At 42.4% G+C, this 23,845-nt stretch overlaps 1 pseudogene; it reads left to right on the forward strand.

The window, feature by feature from the left end:
• Positions 1-23,845, forward strand: part of LOC129470747 (cytospin-B-like) — a 121,752-nt pseudogene that overhangs the window by 19,692 nt on the left and 78,215 nt on the right.

Genomic DNA, 23,845 nt, shown 5'->3' on the forward strand with positions numbered 1-23,845 from the left:
GTTTACATGTATGACATAGATACACAGTCTATAATTCTAAATAGCTGTGTCTGCCTCCCTGTTTCCAAAACCGCATCTTTACAGATTTGAACGGTGTGGACATAAGCTTCTCTTAGGCCTTTAGGATTTTTAGGTTGAAATTATGAAAGAAAAAAAGTTTTTTGGCCTTGACAGTAGAGGGAAGCACAAGCCTCTCTGTAAATTCTGGAGGGGCCTGTGATGTTCTTCGTGGGCATCTCTGCTTCACCACACAGTTCTTTGTTGGAGAAATTCTGGTGGAGGAGCCTAGTACAGGCATTTGTAGTCTGACAGTTTTTTATGTCCGAAAACCTTTGGCTTCCAAAAAATTGGAACAGTAGGAATTAAAACCCATTGGCCTATCCTGGACATTAGCTTGTCCCTGTAGGACAGTGTAAGCTGGAAATTCTTGCATTTGTGAACTAAGACCGTGTTGCCTTAGGTAACTCCTTTACAGCCTCTCCCTCCCCATTTCTATTTTCACCTCTCCATGGGCTCTGTCAGCTAGCAGAGCATTTGGTGGAAGAAAGACAGCCCAGCTCTTCCCATGATTGGGAGCCACAGCCATCTCTATGTGAAAGGAGGAATGTATAGAAGAGAAATTGCCTCTTTATAAAGAGCCCAGGTGTCTCCTTGTGACATTCACTGTTTCTCGGAATCATTGCCCTTGAGTCTTTGCTTTTTGTCCACATTTTGGAATCAGCTCACCGCATGATCAAAGATGATCCTTCACTCTTTTTTCTTTTTCTCAGAAGCTTCCACAGTCTTTTATTTGGAGAATAAAATGAAGTTGTCCTGAAAAAACAAAGTACAGGTCTCATGAAGGAGAGTTATTTGCAGCTGGAATGTTGAGAGGGCACAGTGGCAGAGCAGATCTGAGTAATGCTTATTCCGAAGAAGTCAGAAAGTTTGGCTTCCTTCTGTGGGGTCTTGATTGTGCCTCCTCACACAGGGTCTGACTTCATTACCTCATCTGAAACTAAGTGCCACTAAGCTTTGGTTTGATTTCCAGAATCTTGCTGGGCTAAACACAAGTAGATGTTTCATTGATTGTTGGGAATAGGCTCCCAAAATCTGGCCATAAACTGGCCCCCAAACTGGCCATAAACAAAATCTCCGCAGCACTGTGACGTGTTTGTGATGGCCATGATGCCCACGCTGAAGGTTGTGGGTTTACCGGAATGAGGGCAAGGAACACCTGGCCCACCCAGGGCAGAAAACCGCTTAAAGGTGCTCTTAAACCACAAACAATAGCATGAGCGATCTGTGCCTTAAGGAGAGCATGCTCCTGCTACTGATAACTAGCCAGAGCCCATCCCTTTATTTCGGCACATCCCTTTGTTTCCCATAAGGAATACTTCTAGTTAATCTATAATCTGTAGAAACAATGCTTATCACTGGCTTGCTGTCAGTAAATATGTGGGTAAATCTCTGTTCCAGGCTCTAAGCTCTGCAGGCTGTGAGACCCCTGATTTCCCACTCCACACCTCTGTGTTGCTGTGTATGTGTGTCTTTAATTCCTCTAGCGCTGCTCGGTTAGGGTCTCCCGACCAAGCTGGTCTCGGCAGTTGATCATAAAGGATGCTGTTAAGCCAGATAGGTAAGCATGGTGACAGTGGCAATAGAAATCTAATGGAAAACAGTTGAATGACAACTACACCAAAAGCCTCATGGATGAAACTCACCCAGGAAACTTAGTGTTCAACTCAGAGCGATCCACAATTTTTATGTGGATTTTAAACTTCCAGAAATGTGATTTTAAACTTCCGGAAATACCTGTGTTTGTGAAGATCCAAATCCAACTCAGCAACCTCCATCAGGCAGAAACCTCCTGCAGTTCTCAGCATGGAGCTGTTAGCTATCCAAAGGAAAGCCAGTATGTATCTTATCCAAAGGATGAGACAAGGCAAGAGTTACTGTCTAATAAAAGGAAAATTAGGAATAGGAATGCTCTTTAAACTCAGGAAGATGTTTCGGGGTGTCAAACCAGACAGCACAGAATCACTAGAAACATTAGCTTGGTGTGAGAAAGAAGAGACATTGATATCTTCTGTGTAAAAATAAATACTTGCGAGTAGGACTGCATATTCTGGGAGCTCTTTGCCTTGTGTTCAGAGTTGTTAGGATGATTTAAAACTCATTTGCTGGATGTTTTTAAATATAAACAGTTAGAAAACTGCAACCTCAACTAAAAAGGCACCACTGTATTTGCACCCCACATTTTGTCCTATCTTTTTTTTTTTTTTTTTTTTTTGAGACGGAGTCTCGCTCTGTCGCCCAGGCTGGAGTGCAGTGGCGCAATCTCGGCTCACTGCAAGCTCCGCCTTCCGGGTTCATGCCATTCTCCTGCCTCAGCCTCTCCGAGTAGCTGGGACTACAGGCGCCCGCCACCACGCCCGGCTAATTTTTTGTATTTTTAGTAGAGACGGGGTTTCACCGTGGTCTCGATCTCCTGACCTCGTGATCCGCCCGCCTCGGCCTCCCAAAGTGCTGGGATTACAAGCGTGAGCCACCGCGCCCGGCCTGTCCTATCTTTACTCCAGGTACTGCTGAGTATTTTTATCTGTAAGCATTTGTAAAATGCTAAATAATGTTATTATACAGAAGCTTGTCTGCTGCTTGAGGTTTTTTTTTTTTTTTTTTTTTTTTTTTGAGACGGAGTCTCGCTCTGTCGCCCAGGCTGGAGTGCAGTGGTGCAGTCTCGGCTCACTAACCTCCGTCTCCTGAGTTCACGCCATTCTCCTGGCTCAGCCTCCTGAGTAAGCTGGGACTACAGGTGCCCGCCACCACGCCCAGCTAATTTTTTATATTTTTAGTAGAGACGGGGTTTCACCGTGTTAGTCAGGATGGTCTTGATCTCCTGACCTTGTGATCCGCCCACCTCGGCCTCCCAGAGTGCTGGGATTACAGGCATGAGCCACCATGCCTGGCCTGCTGCTTGAGTTTTAATCACCAGCTATGTTTCTGCAGGGCCTTTATGTCATTTTGTTCTACGTTTTTTCATGAATATAGTTTCAGAACTTCAAAGCCTCCTCAAATAATAGAATTTGAAGGAGAAACAAGCTGGACTTTAAATATAAGTTGTAGATAGAAGGTTGAGCTGGGATATGAATGATTTTATTATTAGAACAAGAGGACATGGAGCAAAAACACTAGTTTTGCATGAATTAATTTTTAAGCAAAACTGTAGAATCTCAGAAAATATAGCATGGACTTTTTAATCTAGATGTGTCTTGTTGAAATTTAAAAATGAATAGATTGGCGAATCAATGTATTGGATTTTTTCCTAATTATGAAGTAATATTTAGGTATACTGGTAGCAAAATGGAGATGTGTCAAGAAAAATACTAATCTTTCTCCTCCTTCAGTACTCACCCTGCAAGGTAATCACTGGTAACAGTGTGTATATTTTTTGTTAATCATAAAATGTATAGGCTTCATTTATATATGTTTAAATATAAACAGGACTGTGTTCTACACAGTACGCTGCACCTTCACTTTTTATTTCATGTAACATGGGCATCCTTCCAGGTCAATACATACAAAGCGAACTCATTTTAAGAGCTGCATGGCCTTCCACAGGAGGGACGTGCCCTGGAATATTCAAATATTGTCTTACTAATGCCAGCAAGGTTATAGTCTTCTTCGTTACGAATAATGCTGTAATACGAGTCCTTATACATATAGTCCTATATAGTTGTGATTTTATTTTTATAGGATTAATTTCTAAAACTATGCTGCTCTAGAGAATTTACACATTTTTATCTTAATAGATGTCTCCAGGTTACTCACCTGACTGCTGTGACATTTCACTCTTTTTTTGTTTGTTTGTTTTTTTGAGATGGAGTCTCACTCTGTCACCCAGGCTGGAGTGCAGTGGCACGATCTTGGCTCACTGCAAGCTCCGCCTCCCGGGTTCACACCATTCTCCTGCCTCAGCCTCCCGAGTAGCTGGGACTACAGGTGCCCACCACCACGCCTGGCTAATTTTTTGTATTTTTAAGTAGAGACGGGGTTTCACTGTGTTAGCCAGGATGGTCTTGATCTCCTGACCTCATGATCCGCCCACCTCGGCCTCCCAAAGTGCTGGGATTACAGGTGTGAGCCACCACACCTGGCCGACATTTCATTCTTGATGAACGTGCCCATCTCTGCATAGTCTGAGCAGCCACAGAAAGCACTGATGTTATTTTTGTCAGTAGGATAAGTGAAAAATACTATCTTATTAGATTTTAATTTGTATTTCTCTGAGCATATTTTTATGTTTACTAACCAATTGCACTTTCCCTTCTAGAATTGCTAGCGTAGCACTTTTGCCTATTTTTTCACTGAGCTGATTGTTTCTCATCAGTTTGTAAGTCAATATTTTATTAGGGATGTGTTGGGGTTTTTTGTTTTGTTTTGGGGGATTTTTTTGTTGTTGTTGTTTTGAGACAGGGTCTTGCTTTGTCACCCAGGCTGGAGTGCAGTGGCACGATCACAGAAGCCTTGACCTCCCAGGCTCAAATAATCTTCCTACTCAGCCTCCTAAATAGCGGGGACTACAGGCGAACACCACCATGCCTTCCTAATTATTTCAAATTTTTGTACAGATGGGGTGTCACTTTATTGCCAAGGCTGGTCTTCAACTCCTGGGCTTGAGTGATCCTCCCACCTTAGTCTCCCAAATCACTGGAATTACAATTGTGAATCACCGTGCTTGCCCAAAGACGTGTTTTTATCCCCAGTGTACTACAGGCCTTTGGCTTTAACATCTGTATCATAGAAAAGTTTTTATTTTTATATAATGTTAACTGTTAGTGTTTTCTTTTATTATTTCTTTTTGTTTGTTTAAAGGTTTTCCCTCTCCAATCTTATTTGTTACAAATAAGTCATTAAGTTTCATCGTCTATTTTATGCACATGCACACACAGACACACAAACAGAGATACACACACACACACACATGCAGGCGTTTGATCCACCTTTCTTTATTTAATCTGATGTGAGCTGTGGGTTTTTCTCTCCCGGTTAGATAACTGGTCATGCCAGCACTATTATCAGCACCATCCTTTGTCCACTGAATTGAAATCCCACCTTTACATGGTTCATTTCATCTGCATTCAGAGAGAACTGCCCTAAGTATGCCCCCATTTCTTTTTCTTTTGAGTTAGTTCTGCTTTAAAATATTAATGAGTTATTAGATTGATTATATTATTTTTAACTCACCTTTCATTTTAAATTGTCATCTTTAATTTATGTCTTCTTATTTTATTGAACTTTAAGGTAGATACTATCAGTGTCAAATTGTTTCTGGTCATGAATTTACAAACGTTGGTCCTCTCTTGAGTGCAGTGTCCCCTTCACTTTGTATTATGAAATATTTGCATCGGCTGGGCGTGGTGGCTCATGCCTGTAATCCCAGCACTCTGGGAGGCCTAGGTGGGTGAATCACCTGAGATCAGGAGTTCGAGACCAGCCTGGCCAAAATGGTGAAACCCCGTCTCTACTTAAAAAAATACAAAAATTACCTGGGCGTAGTGGCAGGTGCCTGTAGTCCCAGCTACTTGGGAGGCTAAGGCTGGAGAATCTCTTGAACCCGGGAGGTGGAGGTTGCAGTGAGCTGAGATTGTGCCACTGCGCTCCAGCCTGGGTGACAGAGTTAGACTGTATCACAATAAAATAAAATAAAATAATAAAAATTAAAAAAAAATATTTGCATCAAGCAGGGCATTATTTTGTTCGTCACCTTCTCTTGCTGAAGCAGATCCAGGTGTGGCAGGGCCTGACATTTGGCCCAGGTCAGTGTCTGGATCCTGCTCAGTTCCACTGCCTTTACCTGACAGTGCTTAGGATCTTCTTATGACTGAAACGTGTTGGAAGGCTCTTGAAGGTGCATATATAACATATTGAAAGGTACAGAAGCTCAGGTAAAGTAGAAAAAGGTGAGTGCCTAACGGGGAAATTCGCCTGTGTCCAGTTTGTTCTCTGCTTGGTGAGCCCGGAATACAGAGCCAACTCTCTGGGTCTACATTTGCATGCCCCTCGTCCATTTTAGATGCACACTGTGGCTTCTCCTGCCCTGTCCCTTGTCACTACTGTCCTTTGTGTCTGGAGTAAACCAACCTTGGCCTCCTCAGATGTCAATTCCTCTTGTTCCTGATCCTTTGCCAGAATGCCCTGCATCTCTCTGGGCTTGTGCTCCTCGCCAGCCCTGGCCTTCTAGGGTGGGGGACATTAGTGGAGGGTTTCCTTTATCTCCATTTTCTTTGGAAGGGATTTGGGGGAAAGCTCTTGGTATTGTATTTTAATTTCCCCCCCACCACATACTCTCTATTAGCAGAAATTCTTCAAAGTCTAGGCTTGTAGATGATACCTGACTACAAGATTTTTACTGTTTCCTTTATTCTTTTTGTTCAGATTTGTAGATGAAGATGCTTATGTTCAAATTGCCATCTTATCCTGTTTAATTTTATTGTTGAATATGCTTATATTGAAATATGAAAGTGAAATTCAGAAGATACTGTTTGACATCTGGAGACAGAGTACTTCATAATTTCTGTCTCACAGTAGAGGGACAAACTTCTCTTAGATTCGTTTTGTGTAAAACAGTAAGAAGTATTTAGAGAAAATTACACTCCAGGCAAGGGCATAGAATGAGCAAAGGCACAGAGGCAAGACATAAAAGAAAAAAAACTTCAGGTGGCTGGGTGTATAGTCCAAAAACTAGACGGGTAGAGGGGACTCATGGGAGATCAATCGAAAGGTCTGGGGCTGGGCTTCATCCAGGTGTTCAGAAAAGATCCCAGCAGGCATGAGCAGGTGGTTGGCACAACCCGCCCTCTTCACAAATATTAATCTGCCAGTTGTGAAGGCAGCAGTGGTGCCATGCAACGCTTCCCAAATGGAGTTACCCTTGAATACTTTAAAAAATCATCGGCCGGGCGCGGTGGCTCACGCTTGTAATCCCAACACTTTGGGAGGCCGAGGCGGGCGGATCATGAGGTCAGGAGATCAAGACCACGGTGAAACCCCATCTCTACTAAAAATACAAAAAATTAGCCGGGCGCGGTGGCGGGCGTCTGTAGTCCCAGCTACTCGGAGAGGCTGAGGCAGGAGAATGGCGTGAACCCGGGAGGCGGAGCTTGCAGTGAGCCGAGATTGTGCCACTGCACTCCAGCCTGGGTGACAGAGCGAGACTCCGTCTCAAAAAACAAACAAACAAACAAACAAACAAACAAAATCATCATGGGCTGGGCATGGTGGCTCACGCCTGTAATCCCAGCATTTTGGGAGGCCAAAGTGGATGAATCACTTAATGTGATGAGTTCAAGACCAGCCTGGCCAACATGGCAAAACCCTGTTTCTACTAAACATTAAAAAAAAGAAAAATCATGTATAGGAGCTCACCTGTGCCTGGATCAGAATAAACAACAGAAACTGGTGTCTTGAGGAAGTGAAAGCTATAGACAATCACTGGCATTTGAAGACTCTGTTCTCTAATATAACAAAGAAAGCAACAAATTAGAGAGGTTAAATAAAAGTTTTAAAGGGAAATAATTACAGACATACATGTATATGGTCTTAAATGACAAGGTAAGACATAGAAGGCAGACCAACATTCAGTGAGGAGGGCCGTGCGCCTTGTTGTGCTCTGTGGAGATGCTGCCTGCTTGCTTATAGGGTGCGTGCATGTCACCTGCTATGTGTGACACACCATCAGAAAGTCTGGCCTCCAAATGTTATTCACAGGTATGGGTTGCCACCTTGTAAGAACAGATTATTATACAAAAATAGGAATGTTGAAAGAAATATTGGGAATGTTTTTTCTTAAATATTATTATATTTTAAGAAGAAATACCATCAGCATTATTTTTAGAACCTTGTATACCTCTCACAGAACACTTGTGCACAACAGAAAATTTGAGAAGGCATGGCCAGAGCTGGATTTGCATCCCAGATTCACCATTCATGAACCATGTGACCATCATCAAATTTTCCTCTAAAATAAGATATAATATGTGGAGGTTTTGTGGAAAATTAAATTAGATAACATTTTTAAGACACACGGTACTGTGCCTGTCATATACAGTGGAGTTATACTGTATTAGTTTGTTCTCACTTTGCTATAAAGAACTACTTTGAGGCTGGGCACAGTGGCTCATGCCTGTAATTCCAGCACTTTGGGAGGCCAAGGCAGGAGAGTCACTTGATGTCAGGAATTCAAGACCACCCTGGCCAACATGACAAAACCCCGTCTCTACTAAACATACAAAAATTAGCCAGGCATGGTGGCACGCACCTGTAATCCCAGCTACTTGGGAGGCTAAGGCAGGAGAATCACTGGAATCTGGGAGGTGGAGGTTGCAGTGAACTGAGATTACCCCACTGTATTCCAGCCTGGGATACAGAGCGAGACTTAGTCTGGAAAAAAAAAAAAAAATTGAATTACCTGAGACTGGGTATGTTATAAAGAAAAGAGGTTTAATTGCCAGGCATGGTGGCTCACACTTGTAATCCCAGCACTTTGGGAGGCTGAGATGGGCAGATCACAAGGTCAGGAGATCGAGATCATCCTGGCTAACATGGTGAAACTCCGTCTCTACTAAAAATACAAAAAATATTAGCCGGGCATGGTGGTGGGTGCCTGTAGTCCCAGCTACTTGGGAGGCTGAGGCAGGAGAATGGTGTGAACCCGGGAGGTGGAGCTTGCAGTGAGCCGAGATCGTGCCATTGCACTCCAGCCTGGGCAACAGAGCCAAGACTCCATCTCAAGGAAAAAAAAAAAAAAAAGGTTTAATTGACTCACAGTTCCACAGGTCACACAGGAAGCATGGCTAGGGAGGCATCAGGAAACTTACAATCATGGTGGAAGGTGAAGGGGATGTAGGTACATATTCACATGGCTGGCAGGAGAGAGAGAGTGAATGAAGCAGGAGGTACTACATACTTTCAACAACCAGATCCCTTGAGAACTCTTATCCCAAGACAGCACTAGGAGGACAGTGCTAACCCATTAGAAACTGCCCCCATGAGCCAATCACCTCCCACCAGGCCCCACCTCCAACAATGGGAATTACAATTCAACATGAGATTTGGGTGGGGACACAGAACCAAACCATATTATGTATGCATATTTGTTTCAGTGAAATTTTCAATTATTAACATAGTTTTATATGCTGGGGACAAGCAGAACACATGCTTCATTTTGTTGTGTTAAATATGGCCCCTAAACACAAAGCTGCTATTTCATCAGTGATGTAACTAAAGAAAGAGCCAACCTCAGTGGCTCATGCATGTCATCCCAGCACTTTGGGAAGCTGAGGCAGATGTATCGCTTGAGTCCAGGAGTTCGAGAACATCCTGGGCAATGTGGTGAAAACTCATCTCTTAAAAAAAAAAAAAAAAGAAAATTAGCCAAGTGTGGTGGTGCACATCTGTAGTCCCAGCTACTCTGGAGGCCGAAGTGGGAGAATCGCTTGAGCCTGGGAGATTAAGGCTGCAGTGAGCTGAGATGGTGCCACTACACTCCAGCCTGAGTGATACACCTCAGCCTCCCAAAATGCTGGGATTACAGGTGTGAGCCACCAGGCCTGGACACTAATAGTATTTTTTTTATTATTTTTTATTTTGAGACAGAATCTCGCTCAGTCACCCAGGCTGGAGTGGGAGTAATCTCCACTCACTGCAACCTCCTCCTTTCGGGGTCACGTGATTCTCCTGCCTCAGCTTCCCAGGTAGCTGGGATTACAGATGTGTACCACCACCCACGCCCGGCTAATTTTTGTATTTTTAGTAGATATGGGGTTTTATTCTGTTGGTCAGGCTGGTCTCAAACTCCTAACCTGAAGTGATCCACCCGCCTCGGCCTCCCAAAGTGCTGGGATGAGCCACAGTGCCCAGCCACCAATAGCATTCTTAATAACCATTTTCTTTAGTTGTTCAGTTCAGGCTTTGTTTTGTGAATGCCTCCCGCACACATACACCTACACACACACACACACACACACACACACACACACACACACACACACAATTGCTGTTATATAACATGGTGAGTATTTAGTGGGTATTTCTCTAATCTGCTTAAATGATGCAGGGTTTTCTCAGACTGACTTGTATATTGTTCTAGCCAAGCAGACTGAGCGTTTGAAATAACATCTGGAAATTAATTCTTGTGGCCTTGCTTTTTTCTTACACACTCTAAATGAGTCTATTTATCATTCAATATTTTGAATTGCAGAGAAACTTAGATAACTGAAAGGAATACCTCAGCAGAATGTAGGCGTCTCTATTTTGTTCTTATTAAATTATCAAATAAGGAAATGAACATGAATTATTTACAATGATTGTCCTTGGAGGCCTTGGGCACCAAGTCATTTAAATGGACTGATAAGAAGGTGGCCCATTTTGTTTGTTGATGACCTTCCTGAGAATGGCTGGCGCAGACAGAGGAGATTTTTTTCTCCTCAGACCTAACCTGATTTCATTCTCTTTCTGCATATTTGCCACCTGATTTTATTCTGTGTAACATAAAGGGGAAAATGTGAAAACCAGTTCCTGTCAGTAAACCTTTAAAAATTATTTAAAAGCCCAACCCCTTACAATTTGTTAAGTTCCTGATGGTTTCTTCCAATGAAGTTTTCAGTTTACTGATTTTTTTTTCCACTCAAAAGAAGGGGCTGTGAAGTCAAGAGTGTAAGACAGTGTGGGTTAACTGTTTTAAGTTCTGTTTCTGTGAAATGTATTCTATTCATGTTTACAGAGCAACAGAGGAAAGCTTAGAGAATTAAGTACACTGTAAATTCAACCACAGAAGCTTATGAGTAGCTAGATTAAGTTCAAAACAATCAGTAAATAAATATTTTAAACTTCCACTGACCTTTTTAAAATCTACTTCCAGATACGTTGGTTGAACTATTCTCATAAATTAGTCATCTTGCAAAACAGCTGTGGCAATATGATACAATGAAGAGAGCAATGATTTAGCAATCAGAAGGTTGGGAGTCCTTGTCTTGGCTCATTCACAGGGAGATCACATGACATGCCAAAGTCCCCTAGATGAGGAAGCCATGCATGAGAGGATTGAGGATTGGGTCAATGATCTATCATAAAAGACTTTCTGTGAGTCTGTGCTTAAACTTAGAAACCTCACAAAGAACACACCAGGGAATTTGGGTGAGAGCAGGAGCTTCACCTCATGCAGAATTGCAGTGTTATTTTAGAGTTGTGTTATGATTCTTAGGCTTAGAAGACAGAATGTCTGAGTCAGGATTATGTTGTGTATAATGGATTGCACTCTCGTTGGCTTAGGCAGAAAGGTGTTAAATGGCTTGCAGAATTGTTGGGAGGGCTGAGCTTCCAGGAGCAGCTCCCAAAGTCTCCACACAGAATTGGACCACCAGGGAACCTGCTCCCTCCACCAGGACAGGAGCCTTAACTTCAGAAAGCTGCCCACCCAGTTGGAAAGCTGCCAGCACAGTTAACAGCACCAGAAGCATCTTGTTTCTGCTACAGTCTCTGTGCATATAGTGAACGCCCTGTGCCCTGCCTCTCTCCCCCTGACTCAGGTGCCACTCCAGGTCTTGCCCAAGTCTTTCTGATTGGTGAAATTTAAATCACACCCAAAATCCCAGCTGCAGGAGAGTTCTGAGATTTCATCTTTCCAGCCTCTGTGTGTTATGTTACGTGGGGTTTGGAGCATTTGCCAACAAGCCAATCCAGTGCATTCACCATTGACAATAAGCAAAATGTTTATGATCAGTAACATTTGCATTTTTTCACAATTTCCAGCATACAGCCTTCTTAATTAGAGCTAATGTCAAGTCATTCTACATATAAAAATATCATTTTTGACCGTTTCTCAAGAAACAGCTTTTTAAAATATCGAGAGCAATGCCTACATTATTTCCTAATGCAAAGCTGGTAGAGAAAATAAGATGTTAAATTTAGAATTTCCCTTCCAGCTTTATTTTCTCCACATCAGCTCTGTTTTCCTGTGTCTTTTTCTCCTACGGGGATGTCCTCCACCTTTTCAGTCTGATTTGACCTTTGCCATGCGGACCTGTGGATGAAGAGCCAGCGTCCCCTAAGGTCGATGCTGCTGGCCAGTGGCCTGGTGTCTGTGTTAACAGAACATCTCCAATGCCCTCAGAGCCCATGACCACCATAAGTCACTCATCAAGTCATTTGATTTGGGATGCCCTGGTATTTAATCATTTTTTTCTATAAGCAAAGCTCCAAATTCAAACTTTGGCCCGACATATCAAATGTTTCTCGACTCTACCCTGGCCCCACGTTGTTACAACCACAAGGGCACTTTCCAGGTATTACCACATGCAGCCACTGCATGCAGGAGCCTGGCCGAGGCTCTGGGGAGGAACTGATGGAGAGCCTGACTCATGAATAACACAAAAGCAGCCTCTTCCTCTCTGCCTCTTCCTCCTCTCCAGTTCCTGCCTTGCCTCATTTCTTTTCTGCCTCTCATAGCCATTAAATTCAGGTCACTACTATTTGCCATTTTCTTATCTCATGAGAATTAGCATGGTCAGCCAGAGGCTTCATCTCCAAGGAAACCAGGTGTCACAACTGTGTACCTGACCCTTTTCTAGGCACCCTTGGCCATCCCCATCTTGCAGCCTGCTAGACATTTTTCTACCTGGTCTTGTATGTGAGCACCTGTGTTGATCTGTCACTCCTGATCTTGGTGTGCTCCCAGCTTTTCCTGGAATTTTCTGATAGACTCACAATACCCCTTTAGTCATGCTTATCTTCATATATGAGAAAGATGCATAGCTATACTTCATACATATACTGTACACATAAAGATAGCAAATAGAAGAAACAGAATATGCATCTCTCCACTGTAACAGTATCTTTCTTCCTGGACTGCAATGAACATGCCATTGTATTGAAAGACTCTAGTAGGCTGGGCGTGGTGGCTCACGCCTGTAATCCCAGCACTTTGGGAGGCCGAGGCGGGTGGATCATGAGGTCAGGAGATCGAGACCATCCTGGCTAACACGGTGAAACCCCATCTTTACTAAAAATACAAAAAATTGGCCGGGCGTGGTGGCGGGCGCCTGTAGTCCCAGCTACTCAGGAGGCTGAGGCAGGAGAATGGTGTGAACCCGGGAGGCGGAGCTTGCAGTGAGCCAAGATCGCCCCACTTCACTCCAGCCTGGGCAACAGAGCAACACTCTGTCTCAAAAAAAAAAAAAAGACTGTAGTAAAAATTAATCTTAGAATGTACCTGGTTATTATCTCTGCTAAAATAGTTTGCAATTAAGTTAAATGAAGATTAAACTACACATATTGAAAGACATGAAAGCCCAGTGAGTGAGTCTGTGAAGATGGGAAATGAACAGTAACAGTTTGTGCAAGAACTTTCCTGTTCCTTCCACCCCTAGGCACTTCATTATTTAAACATTTTCGCTTTACTCAGTTGTCCTACATCTAGGACTGGCCTCCACTCAGCTAACTCCTCCTCCCCTCTCATTTCTCCAATTCAGCTCTAGTCCAGAGGAGAAAAGGATAATAAATACAACACTAAACACCATGGAATACTTCTCAAGTCACCAAAAAGGTAAATCAAAAAGTATTATTTGCTGTTTTGAACCGGAACAACATGTAAATGTTCCCATCTCTTTTCTTGGCAAGTGGAACTGGACAGAATACTTCTGTCCATAAGGCCCTAAGTGAAATACCAATGAGGACCTCCCCAGCAGCTGCTGTCTCTCCTGCCAGGTAGATGAGCCCCAGGAATAACCACTGCTCATGGTTTGTTCTATATCCCTCTAGGTGTTTTTCTTTATACGTATGTGTGTGTGTGTCTGTGTCTGTGTGTGTAGAGAGAGGGTGTGTGTTGTGTAAATTGGATTATACTACACATTAGTCCAATACTTACTCATTTCACTTTATCATTGGAATGTGAGCTCCGTGAGGACCAAGATTTTTGTTTATTTTGCTTGCTAACATATCTTTTGTCGATAACAGGGAGTGAAACATGGTCACATCATGATAGAAGCTCAACAAATATTTGTTGAATGAATAAAGGAATATGTCTGAGACATCTTTACATTGCAACATTTGGAGAAATGGTTCCTTTTTGTGAAGGTTACATAATACACATCAATTTATGTAGCCATACTTCTACTGATAGATTTTAGGTTACTTGGGGTAAACAATAAAGTGAAGATCCTTATGCAGTTTTTTGACCACTAAAGGGGCTATTTCTGCATAAGGGTGGATCAAGATTCATTTGCAAATATGAGAGATCACTGTAGTTAAGCAGAAAGGGATTTAATCCAGGGCATTTGGTACTGGAAGGGCTGGAGAAGGCAGTAGGCTCCGTCCACTGAGCTTCCAGGAAGGGTTCCCAGAGCATCTCAATGCTGGTCCAGTAAAGGAGCTTCTGTTCCTGCCGGAATCAGGAAGTCTTTCTGTAGGTACATGCCCAGGTCCACCACTGCTGCCAAGATCTAGGATCAGCCTTGGGACCACACAGCCACAGGTGTAGTCCATGCCAGCACACCATGCTCTGTGCCTGCCTCATACTGCCCAGAAGATGGTGGAACAGACCCAAGAATCTCCACTTCCCTGCCACAGAACAGCAAATGCCTTCCCAGCCATGATTGCCAGGAGAAGCTGCAGAAGGGCAGCCTTCTACTCCCTATACCTTCCACATCCTCTGAGAAGGGGTCTGTTTGACAGAAACTAAGCCACTTGATGAGCCAAGCTGTAAGGACTTTGGCAAATACACCCCTTAGCTTTCCAGTCTCATGTAAGTCAGTAAGTCACCCTTCAAAGAGACAAGGATGGAATCAAGTGAGCCTGTCCTGAGATCTTCCACACATTGATTCCTAGAAAAGGAAAATGGAGTCCTAGGAAAGGAAGTGTATTTGACCTGTCCTGGCACGTTGAAAAACTTGACAGACACATTGCCCTTCAGTTTACCCTCCCACTCATAGCATGCAAGGTACTGTTTTCCCAGAATTTTCACACTCTATAAATTTTAAAGATTAAATGAACAATAATATCTTGATTTACTTTGTCCTTCAGTAAGGCTGAACACTTCTTCATATGTTTACAGACCGTTTATCTATCTTTTATATGTGTGAATGAAAACTTACATACTTTGCCTGTATTTATTTTGAGGTATTAGTCTTTTTCCTATTTGTAAGAAATCTTGATATATTGTGCTTTTTAACTTTTTTATATGTAATGCTGTTATTTTCTTTATCTTTGAACTTTGTTTGAAGTTATATCTTACTGAAGAAAAATGTTGCATGTTGTGTTGAGTGCTTTCCTTTATGATTTTAAGTGTTTTGTTTCCTGCCTTAAAAAGACCTTTCTAGCTATTAGATTATGAAAATATTCTTCCTTAACATCTTAAGGAAGTCTTTTATTTGTTCAGTCTTAAAACCCATAGAAACATGGGTTTGAATTTAAGTGGTCTTTCCCTATCTTACTGCCTTCTGGACTCAGAAATAAATACTCTTTGAATGAAGATTACATCATCCAGAACCTCAACTTATAGCCACATTAAAAAAAATATGGTGTCATAGTCAATTTTAAAAATACTAAGTATACAAATAGATAATACCAAATGATGAAAAAACAAGAGAAAAATAGGCAACAGAAACAGACACAGGAGATCCAGATATTAGACACGGACTTCAAAACAACTGAGATTAATCCAGTAAAGAAAATAAGTAACAAGGTGGATAATTTCAGCAGAAAACCACAATCTATGAAAAAGAATCCATTAGAAATGTTATAACTTAAAAATAAAATGCCTAAATTTAAGACTCAACAAAGTTTACCTGTAGATTAAACATTTTCAGAGAGGCTAAAGGAACTAAAGACAAGTTGATAGAAATGTCTGAACTGAAGCGCAGAGAAAACAAAGAATAGGAAATAGAGAAAAGGACATAAGAGCTATATGGGATGGGGCAAAAAGATCTAATGTGTAATTGGAGTCCCTAAAAGGGAAAACAAGAAAAACAAGACAGATAGGGCAGAAGCAGTATTGGAAGAGATAATGGCCAAGAATTTTGAAAACTAAACAGATGTCAAGCCCTAGATTCAAGAACAATATGAACCAAAAGCAAAGTAAATGCAAAGAAAACCACCTAGAGACATTAGGCTAAAACTGCTAGTAATGAAAGAGAAAGCATCGTAAAAGCACTCAAAGGGAAAAAAGAAACCTTAATGTTAAAGGAGCAAGAGCTAAAACTGACATCTGCCTTCTCAACAAAAATGATGGAAGCCAGAAGACAATGCAGTGGCATCTGCAAAATGCAGAAGGAATGCCTGCTTTCCTAGAATACCGTACTTGGTGAAAATACCCTTCAAAGGTGAACACAAAAGAAAGATGCTTTCAGTCCAACAAAAACAGATTTCTTTTTTACCAGTATACTTGTGATGAAAAGATTGTTTTAAAAAGTTCTGCATGAAGTTTGTTCTTTTAAAAGATTATTAAAATTGACGAACCTCTGACAAGGCTGACATAAAGAAAAGGCATAAATTAGCTATATCGGGAATTTTTAAAGGGGTGTATCACTAAAGATCCCATAATTATGGAAACAGTGATGAGGAGATTACAGATTACTGCTCTGTATAGTACTACTCTATAAATTAGAAAATGTTGATGAAATGGTCAAAATCTTAGAAAAACATCACTTACTAAACTGACATAAGAAAAAGTAGTAGGAAATCCTGATAGTCTGTAATTTAAATATTTTTCTCAAAGGAAATGCCAGGAGGACCAGGTGGTTTCATCATGAAATCTCCCAAACATTTAAGGAAGAAATAACACCAATCTTACATATTCATACAGAGACTAGAAAAAGACTAGAAAAAAGGGTAAACCTTCTTAGATCATTTAAGAGGCCATTAGGTATACCTTTGATACCTAATTCTTGCAAGGACATTAAAAGACAGGAAAATTAAAAGGTCAGTCTCTCTCATGAACCTCCATGCAAAAATCCAGAACAAAATCTTGGAAAACCTAATTCAGAGATACATTTATTTATTTTTTACTTATTTATTTTTGAGACGGAGTTTCACTCTTGTTGCCCAGGCTGGAGTGCAATGGCACGATCCTGGCTCACTACAGCCTCCGCCTCTGAAGTTCAAGTGATTGTCCTGCCTTAGCCTCCCAGGTAGCTGGGATTACAGCCACGCGCCACCACGCCTGGCTAATTTTGTATTTTTAGTGGAGGTGGGGTTTCTCCATGTGGGTCAGGCTGGTCTCGAACTCCTGACCTCAGATGATCTGCCCACCTTGACCTCCCAAAGTGCTGGGATTACAGGCATGAGTCACTGCGCCTGGCCTCAGAGATACATTTAGAAGATCATGTTAAATTGGGTTTATTCGAGGAATGCAAGGTGGTTTTAACTACTGAAACCAACCAGAGTTAATTTACCACATTAAGAAAGGTATAAAAAGTATACAGTCATCTCAGTAGATGACAGTAAAATATATCCAATAAAGATTAATACCTTTCTTAATGAAAAGTCTTAGAAAACTAGGAATAGAAGGGCAATTCCTTAATCTGATGAAGGGTCTCTATTATATATCTACATCATACGTCATACTTAATGGTGAAATATTGGACGTTTTCCCACAAGATTGTGAATGAGATAGGAATGCCCCATGTTGTCACTTTTGTTCAGCTCATTTCAAAAACAAGATATAAAACTACTTTTGAAAACTGTATACAATTATATTTATGTGGGGCATGGATACATGGAATTATGTTTAATGCGACGTGGAGTAGGACCTCTGAGGGAAAGAATGCTTTGGAAAGCCTCACAATGGCCCTGCTCACTCATGTACACAGACAGATGTACCAGGATGTTCATTTCCTAATACTCAAATCAATATCAATGCCAGTATTAACAGAGAATCAATCAAATAAATTATGGCAATGAAAATAGCTAAAATCTACTGAATGTCTACTGTGTACCAGGCCGTGTTTTGATTGTTTTAACTGGATTTAACTCTTTTTTATTTATTTATTTATTTATTTTGAGATGGAGTTTTGCTCGTTGCCCTGGCTGGAGTGCAATGGCACCATCTTGGCCCACTGCAACCTCCACCTCCTGGGTTCAAGCAATTCTCCTGCCTCAGCCTCCCAAGTAGCTGGGATTACAGGTGTGCACCACCACACCCGGCTAATTCTATATTTTTTTAGTAGAGATGGGATTTTACCATGTTGGCCAGGCTGCTCTTGAACTCCTGACCTCAAGTGATCCACCCGCCTCGGCCTCCCAAAATGCTGGGATTACAGGCATGAGCCACCGCACCCGACCAGATTTAACTCATTTAATCCCCCCAACAATCTTCTGGGGTAGGTACTATTTATATCAGTGCCATTTTATAGATAAAGAAAATGAAGCACAGAGAATGAAGTAACCCAGAGTCTTGCAGCTAGTTGGTGGCTATCTGGCCCCAGAGCCCTGTGCTTGGCCTCTTGTGTGACACTTCCCATGAGAAGCCACCAAGAAGGTAGGTAGAGAATGACCAGTAAGTGAAAGAAGCAAAGCGGTATGCAAAGCAATGGAATCCTGTGATAACATTTGTGTTTTTAGAATAACAGAGGGTTTTTCTTCAAGGTTTTTCCTTGAATAATATCACTCTCACCTGCATTCTGAAATGCTTTTTTTTAATGGGGGTAGAACAAATATACCACGAAAACTACCCTCTTAACAAATTTTTAGGTACAGTTAACTATAAGCACAATGTTGTACAGCAGATCTCCAGAAACTTTTTCTAAAATTTCAACTTTATTTCAGATTCAGGGTACATGTGCAGGTTTGTTACATGGGTATATTGTGGGATGCTGAGGTTTGGGGTACAATTAATCCCATCATTCAGGTGGTGAGCATAGTATCCAATAGGTAGTTTTTCAACCCTTGTCCCCCTCCCCATTCTACCACTCTCCAATGTCTATTGTTGCCATCTTTTTGTCCTCTAGAACTTTTTTATCTTGCTTGACTGCAACTGTACCCACTGAACAACTCCCCACTTGCCCTCCCCACAGCCTCTGGCAGCCACCACTCTACTCTCTGCTTCTGTGAGTTTGACTGCTTTAGATTCTTCACTGATACAGTTTCGCTCTGTGTCCCCACCCAAATCTCATCTCGAATTGTAATCTCTGTAATCCCCATGTGTCTAGGGAGGGACTTGGTGGGATGTGAAGGGGGCCGTTTCCCCCATGCTGTTCTTGTGATAGTGAGTGAGTTCTCACGAGATCTGATGGTTTTATAAGTGTTTGACAGTTCCTGGTTTTATGTGTTTGACAGTTCCTCCTCCACACGCACTCTCTCTTTCTCTGTCCCCCCCTTCCCCCACCTCCCTCCTGCCACCTTGTGAAGAAGGTGCCTATTTCCCTTTCCACCATGATTGTAAATCTCCTAAAGCCTCCTCAGCCATGCGAAACTGTGAGTCAGTTAAACCTCTTTACTCTATAAATTCCCAGTCTCAGGGAAGGTCTTTATAGCCGCGTGAAAACTGACTAATAGTGTAAATTTGTACTAGTAGAGTCGGGTACTGCTATAAAGATAGGCTGAAAATGTGGAAGTGACTTTGGAACTGGGTAACAGGCAGAGGTTAGAACAGTTTGGAGGGCTCAGAAGAAGATAGGAAGATGTGGGAAAGTTTGGAACTTACTAGAGACTTGTTGAATGGTTTTGACCAAAATGCTGATACGATGTGGAAAATGAAGTCCAGGGTGAGGTGATCTCAGATGGGGATGAGGAACTTATTGGGATCTGGAGCAAAGGTCACTCTTGCTGTGTTTTAGCAAAGAGACTGATGGCATTTTGTCCCTGCCTTAGAGATCTGTGGAACTTTGAACTTGAGAGAAATGATCTGAAATTGGAACTTATGTTTAAAAGGGAAGCAGAGCGTAAAAGTTTGGAATATTTGCAGCCTGACAGTGCAATAGGAATGAAAAACCAACTTTCTGGAGAGATACTCAAACCAGCTGCAGAAATTTACATAAGTAACAAGGAGCCGAATGTTAATCACCAAAACAGTGTCAGAGATCTTTGTGGCAGCCTGTCCCATCACAGGCCCAGGGACCTAGGAGTTAAAATGGTTTTGTGGCCTGGGCCCAGGGCCGCCCTGCTCTGTGCAGCCTTGGGACTTGGTGTCCTGTGTCCCAGCTGCTCTAGCTCCAGTGGTGGCTAGAAGGGGCCAATGTACAGCTTGGGCCATTGCTTCAGAGGGTGCAAGCCCCAAGTCTTGGTGGCTTCCATGTGGTGTCGGGCCTGTGCGTACACTGAAGTCAAGAACTGAGGTTTAGGAACCTCTGTCTAGATTTCAGAGGATGTGTGGAAATGCCTGGATGACCAGTCAGAAGTCTGCTGCAGGGATGGAACCCTCATGGAGATCCCCTACTAGGGCAGGGCAAAAGAGAAATGTGAGGTTGGTGCCCCCACACAGAACCCCCACTGGGGCACTGCCTAGTGGAGCTGTGAGAAGAGGGCCACCTTCCTCCAGACCCCAGAATGGTAGATCCACTGACAGTGTGTACCGTGCACCCAGAAAAACCACAGGCACTCAACGCCAGCCCATGAAAGCAGCTAGAAGGGGTGTTGTACCCTGCAAAGCCACAGGGATGGAGCTGCCCAAGACCATAGGAGCCTACCCCTTGGATCAGTGTGACCTGATGTGAGACATGGAGTCAAGGAGATCGTTTCAGAGCTTTAAGATTTAATGACTGCCCCACTGGGTTTTGGACTTGCATGGGGCCTGTGGCTTCTTTATTTTGGTCAATTTCTCCCATTTGGAACAGGAGCATTTATTAATGCCTGTACTCCCATTGTATCTTGGAGGTAACTGAGTTGTTTTTATAGCAGCATGAAGCAGACTAATACACTCACATATATGGAATCATGCAACATTTGTCCTTCTGTGACTGGCTTCTTTGACTTAGCATAATGTCTTCAAGGCTCATTTATGTTGTAGCATGGAACAGGATTTCCTTTTTATGGGTGAATAATATTCCATTTTATATTATATACCATCTTTTCTTCATCCATTCATCTGGTGGTGGACACTTGGGTTGCATCCACCTCTTAGCTTTTGTGAATAACACCACAGTGATCGTGAGAGTGTAAATATCTCTTTGAGATTCTGTTTTCACATCTTTGGGATAAATACCTAGAAGTGGCATTGCTGGATCATTTGATAGTTCTATTTTCATGTTTTTGAGGGGAACCTCCATACTGTTTTCCATAACGGCTACACCATTGTACGCTCTCATGAACAGTGCACAAGGGTTTCTCTGCCTCCTCACCAGCACTTGTTTTTTTCTGGGTTTAATGATGGCCTTCCTAACAGGTGTGAGGTGGCATGTCACTGTGGTTTTGATTTGCATTTCCCTGATGATTAGTGATGTTGAGCATCTTTTCATATACTTGTTGGCCATTCAAAATAGAATGCTTTTACACACATCCTTGAATATAGAGAACGTTCCAGGAAAGATTCACAAAGCTGATTAGTAATGAGTACTCTTGGGAAGGAGAACTGGGGTGCAGGAATGAAAGGGAGACTTTCTCTTCACTATTTGCCCTTTTTGTTTCTTTTGAGGATTGTGTCTATTGCATATATTACCTATTTGAATAAATGAGTTAATTAAAAACTCCCCCAGTTATTCCACTGTGTTTAAGAACTGTTGGACACACACGCACACACACACACACACACACACACACGCACCTGTGTTGGTGCTGTTCTTGATGTTACAAGCTCACCATTCTGGTGCCCCCCCCCCCCCCCCTCCCGGTTTTTACAGAGGCATCCGGCTTAGAGCAGTGTGTGGTCAGCCAGCAAAGGGATGACTCAATGCTTGGACCTTCCTGACCTTCCCCTCTCAGGTAAATTATAGAAACATAAAAGACTTTTGATTTACTGCAGTTTCAACCCCAGAATAATGGACGTGTCATGGACGTTAGATCCAGCAGTGCAGCCGACACAGGGAATAAATGTCTTATCTCCTGCCAGCTCCACCTCTTAGTGTGCTTGTGCTAGGGAGACAGGAACTTTGTTGCTGATTTTTTTAAGACATAGGGTCTTGCTTTGTTGCCCAGGCTGGTCTTGAACTCCTGGCCTCAAGCAATCCTCTCACCTAAGCCTCCCAAAGCATGTGAACTACCATGCTTGGCCAAAAAAACCATTCTTTTAATTGCCAAGATGCATACTAAAGTTGAGACCACAACAACTTAGCCCCCTCCAGGCACCTGTCTGCTTGGATGATTCTATTTACTGTAATAACAAAGGATCACAGTGACAATTGCTTGCTTCCAGCAATCCCCAGAAGTTGCTTGTCAACATTGAGGTCATCAGAAGCTGCAGAAACAGGGATTAATGGGCTGTTTTTGTTCTCTTTAGTGATGTAAATACTGTTTTTCTCTGCTATTTAGAGCTAATTAGCCCCACTCCCAACTTTAGTACCCATAATTGGTGGCTGTGAGCTGTAGAAGGATTGTTTTCTTCCGTGAGTATTTGTGGGTCATGGGCAGCAACTGTGGGCCTGGTCTCTGGCTTGCTGTGTAGCTCTAAACAAGGCACTTAGTTCTCTCAGCTCCAGTTTCCCCTATAACTATAGACTAGACAATCTTTGAAAGGTTTCTCCTGTTCTATATTTTTATGGTCCTTTATGAAATATCATCTGGCCAGGTATCAGGGCATGCTCCTTTAGTCCTAGCTACTCAGGAGGCTGAGGTGGGAGGATCACTTGAGCCCAGGAGGTTAAGTCCAAATCCAGCCTGGGCAACATAGCGAAACCCCTTATCTAAAAAAGAAAAAGAAATACCATCTAGAGGATTCAGTCTATTTCATTATCTGTTTTGATTCTGACTAATATGACAGCAGAATGAGCCTTGAAAGAATTAAGGGAGGAGACCACCCCTCATATTGTCTTATGCCCAATTTCTGCCTCCAAAGAAAAAGTAAAAACTAAAAGGCAGAAATGAAATCCACAAGCAGACAGCCCGGCATCACACCCTGGGCCTAGTAGTTAAAGATCGACCCCTGACCTAATCAATTATTTGCATAAGAAAAGCACTGTGAAGATCCCTGTCCTGTTCTGTTCCGTTCTAATTACTGGTGTATGCAACCCCCAGTCAGGGTACCCTGCTTGCTCAATCGATCACGACCCTCTCACGAGGACCCCCTTAGAGTTATGAGCCCTTAAAAGGGACAGGAATTGCTTATTCGGGGAGCTCGGCTCTTGAGACAGGAGTCTTGCCGATGCTCCCGGACGAATAAACTCCTACCTTCTTTAATTCGGTGTCTGAGGGGTTTTATCTGCAGCTCTATCTGCTACAGAATGATTTCTACTTTTTTACTGAACCAGGCCCTGTGGCCGGAATGGCCTTTCTCATGTAAAATAGTTCTTCTTGGTTCCCAGCTTCTTGCCTGCCGCTGCCTGTGACCTGATCATCACATGAGGCGTTTTCCTGCCACTCTCTCTCTGTCTCTCTCTCAGATGTCTGTCAATTAAAACAAAACATTACCTGGGGGCAGGTAATGTCTTTCTCCAGGTAAGGGCAATTTCATAAGGTCCTTAGAAAGGTGCATGCTTGGTTTAATGCTCTGATGACATCGTCTTGAAATTCACAATAATTTTTGAACAAGAGTTGATTCGGATATACATCCTATAAAGTATGTAGTGGTCCTGCCTGGAGAATCCACGTCCCTATTGCATTTTCATTACATCAGAACATATATATGTTTATACTTGAGGATAAAATGAGAACTGTATTGTACTAGAGTATGATGTTTGATGGCAATCAAGAGCCTCTTCTTCAGGAATAGGTGATTATGTGGTCG

The sequence above is a fragment of the Symphalangus syndactylus genome, chromosome 20 (assembly GCF_028878055.3).
Source record: "Symphalangus syndactylus isolate Jambi chromosome 20, NHGRI_mSymSyn1-v2.1_pri, whole genome shotgun sequence".
NCBI classification, from domain to species: Eukaryota; Metazoa; Chordata; class Mammalia; order Primates; family Hylobatidae; genus Symphalangus; species Symphalangus syndactylus.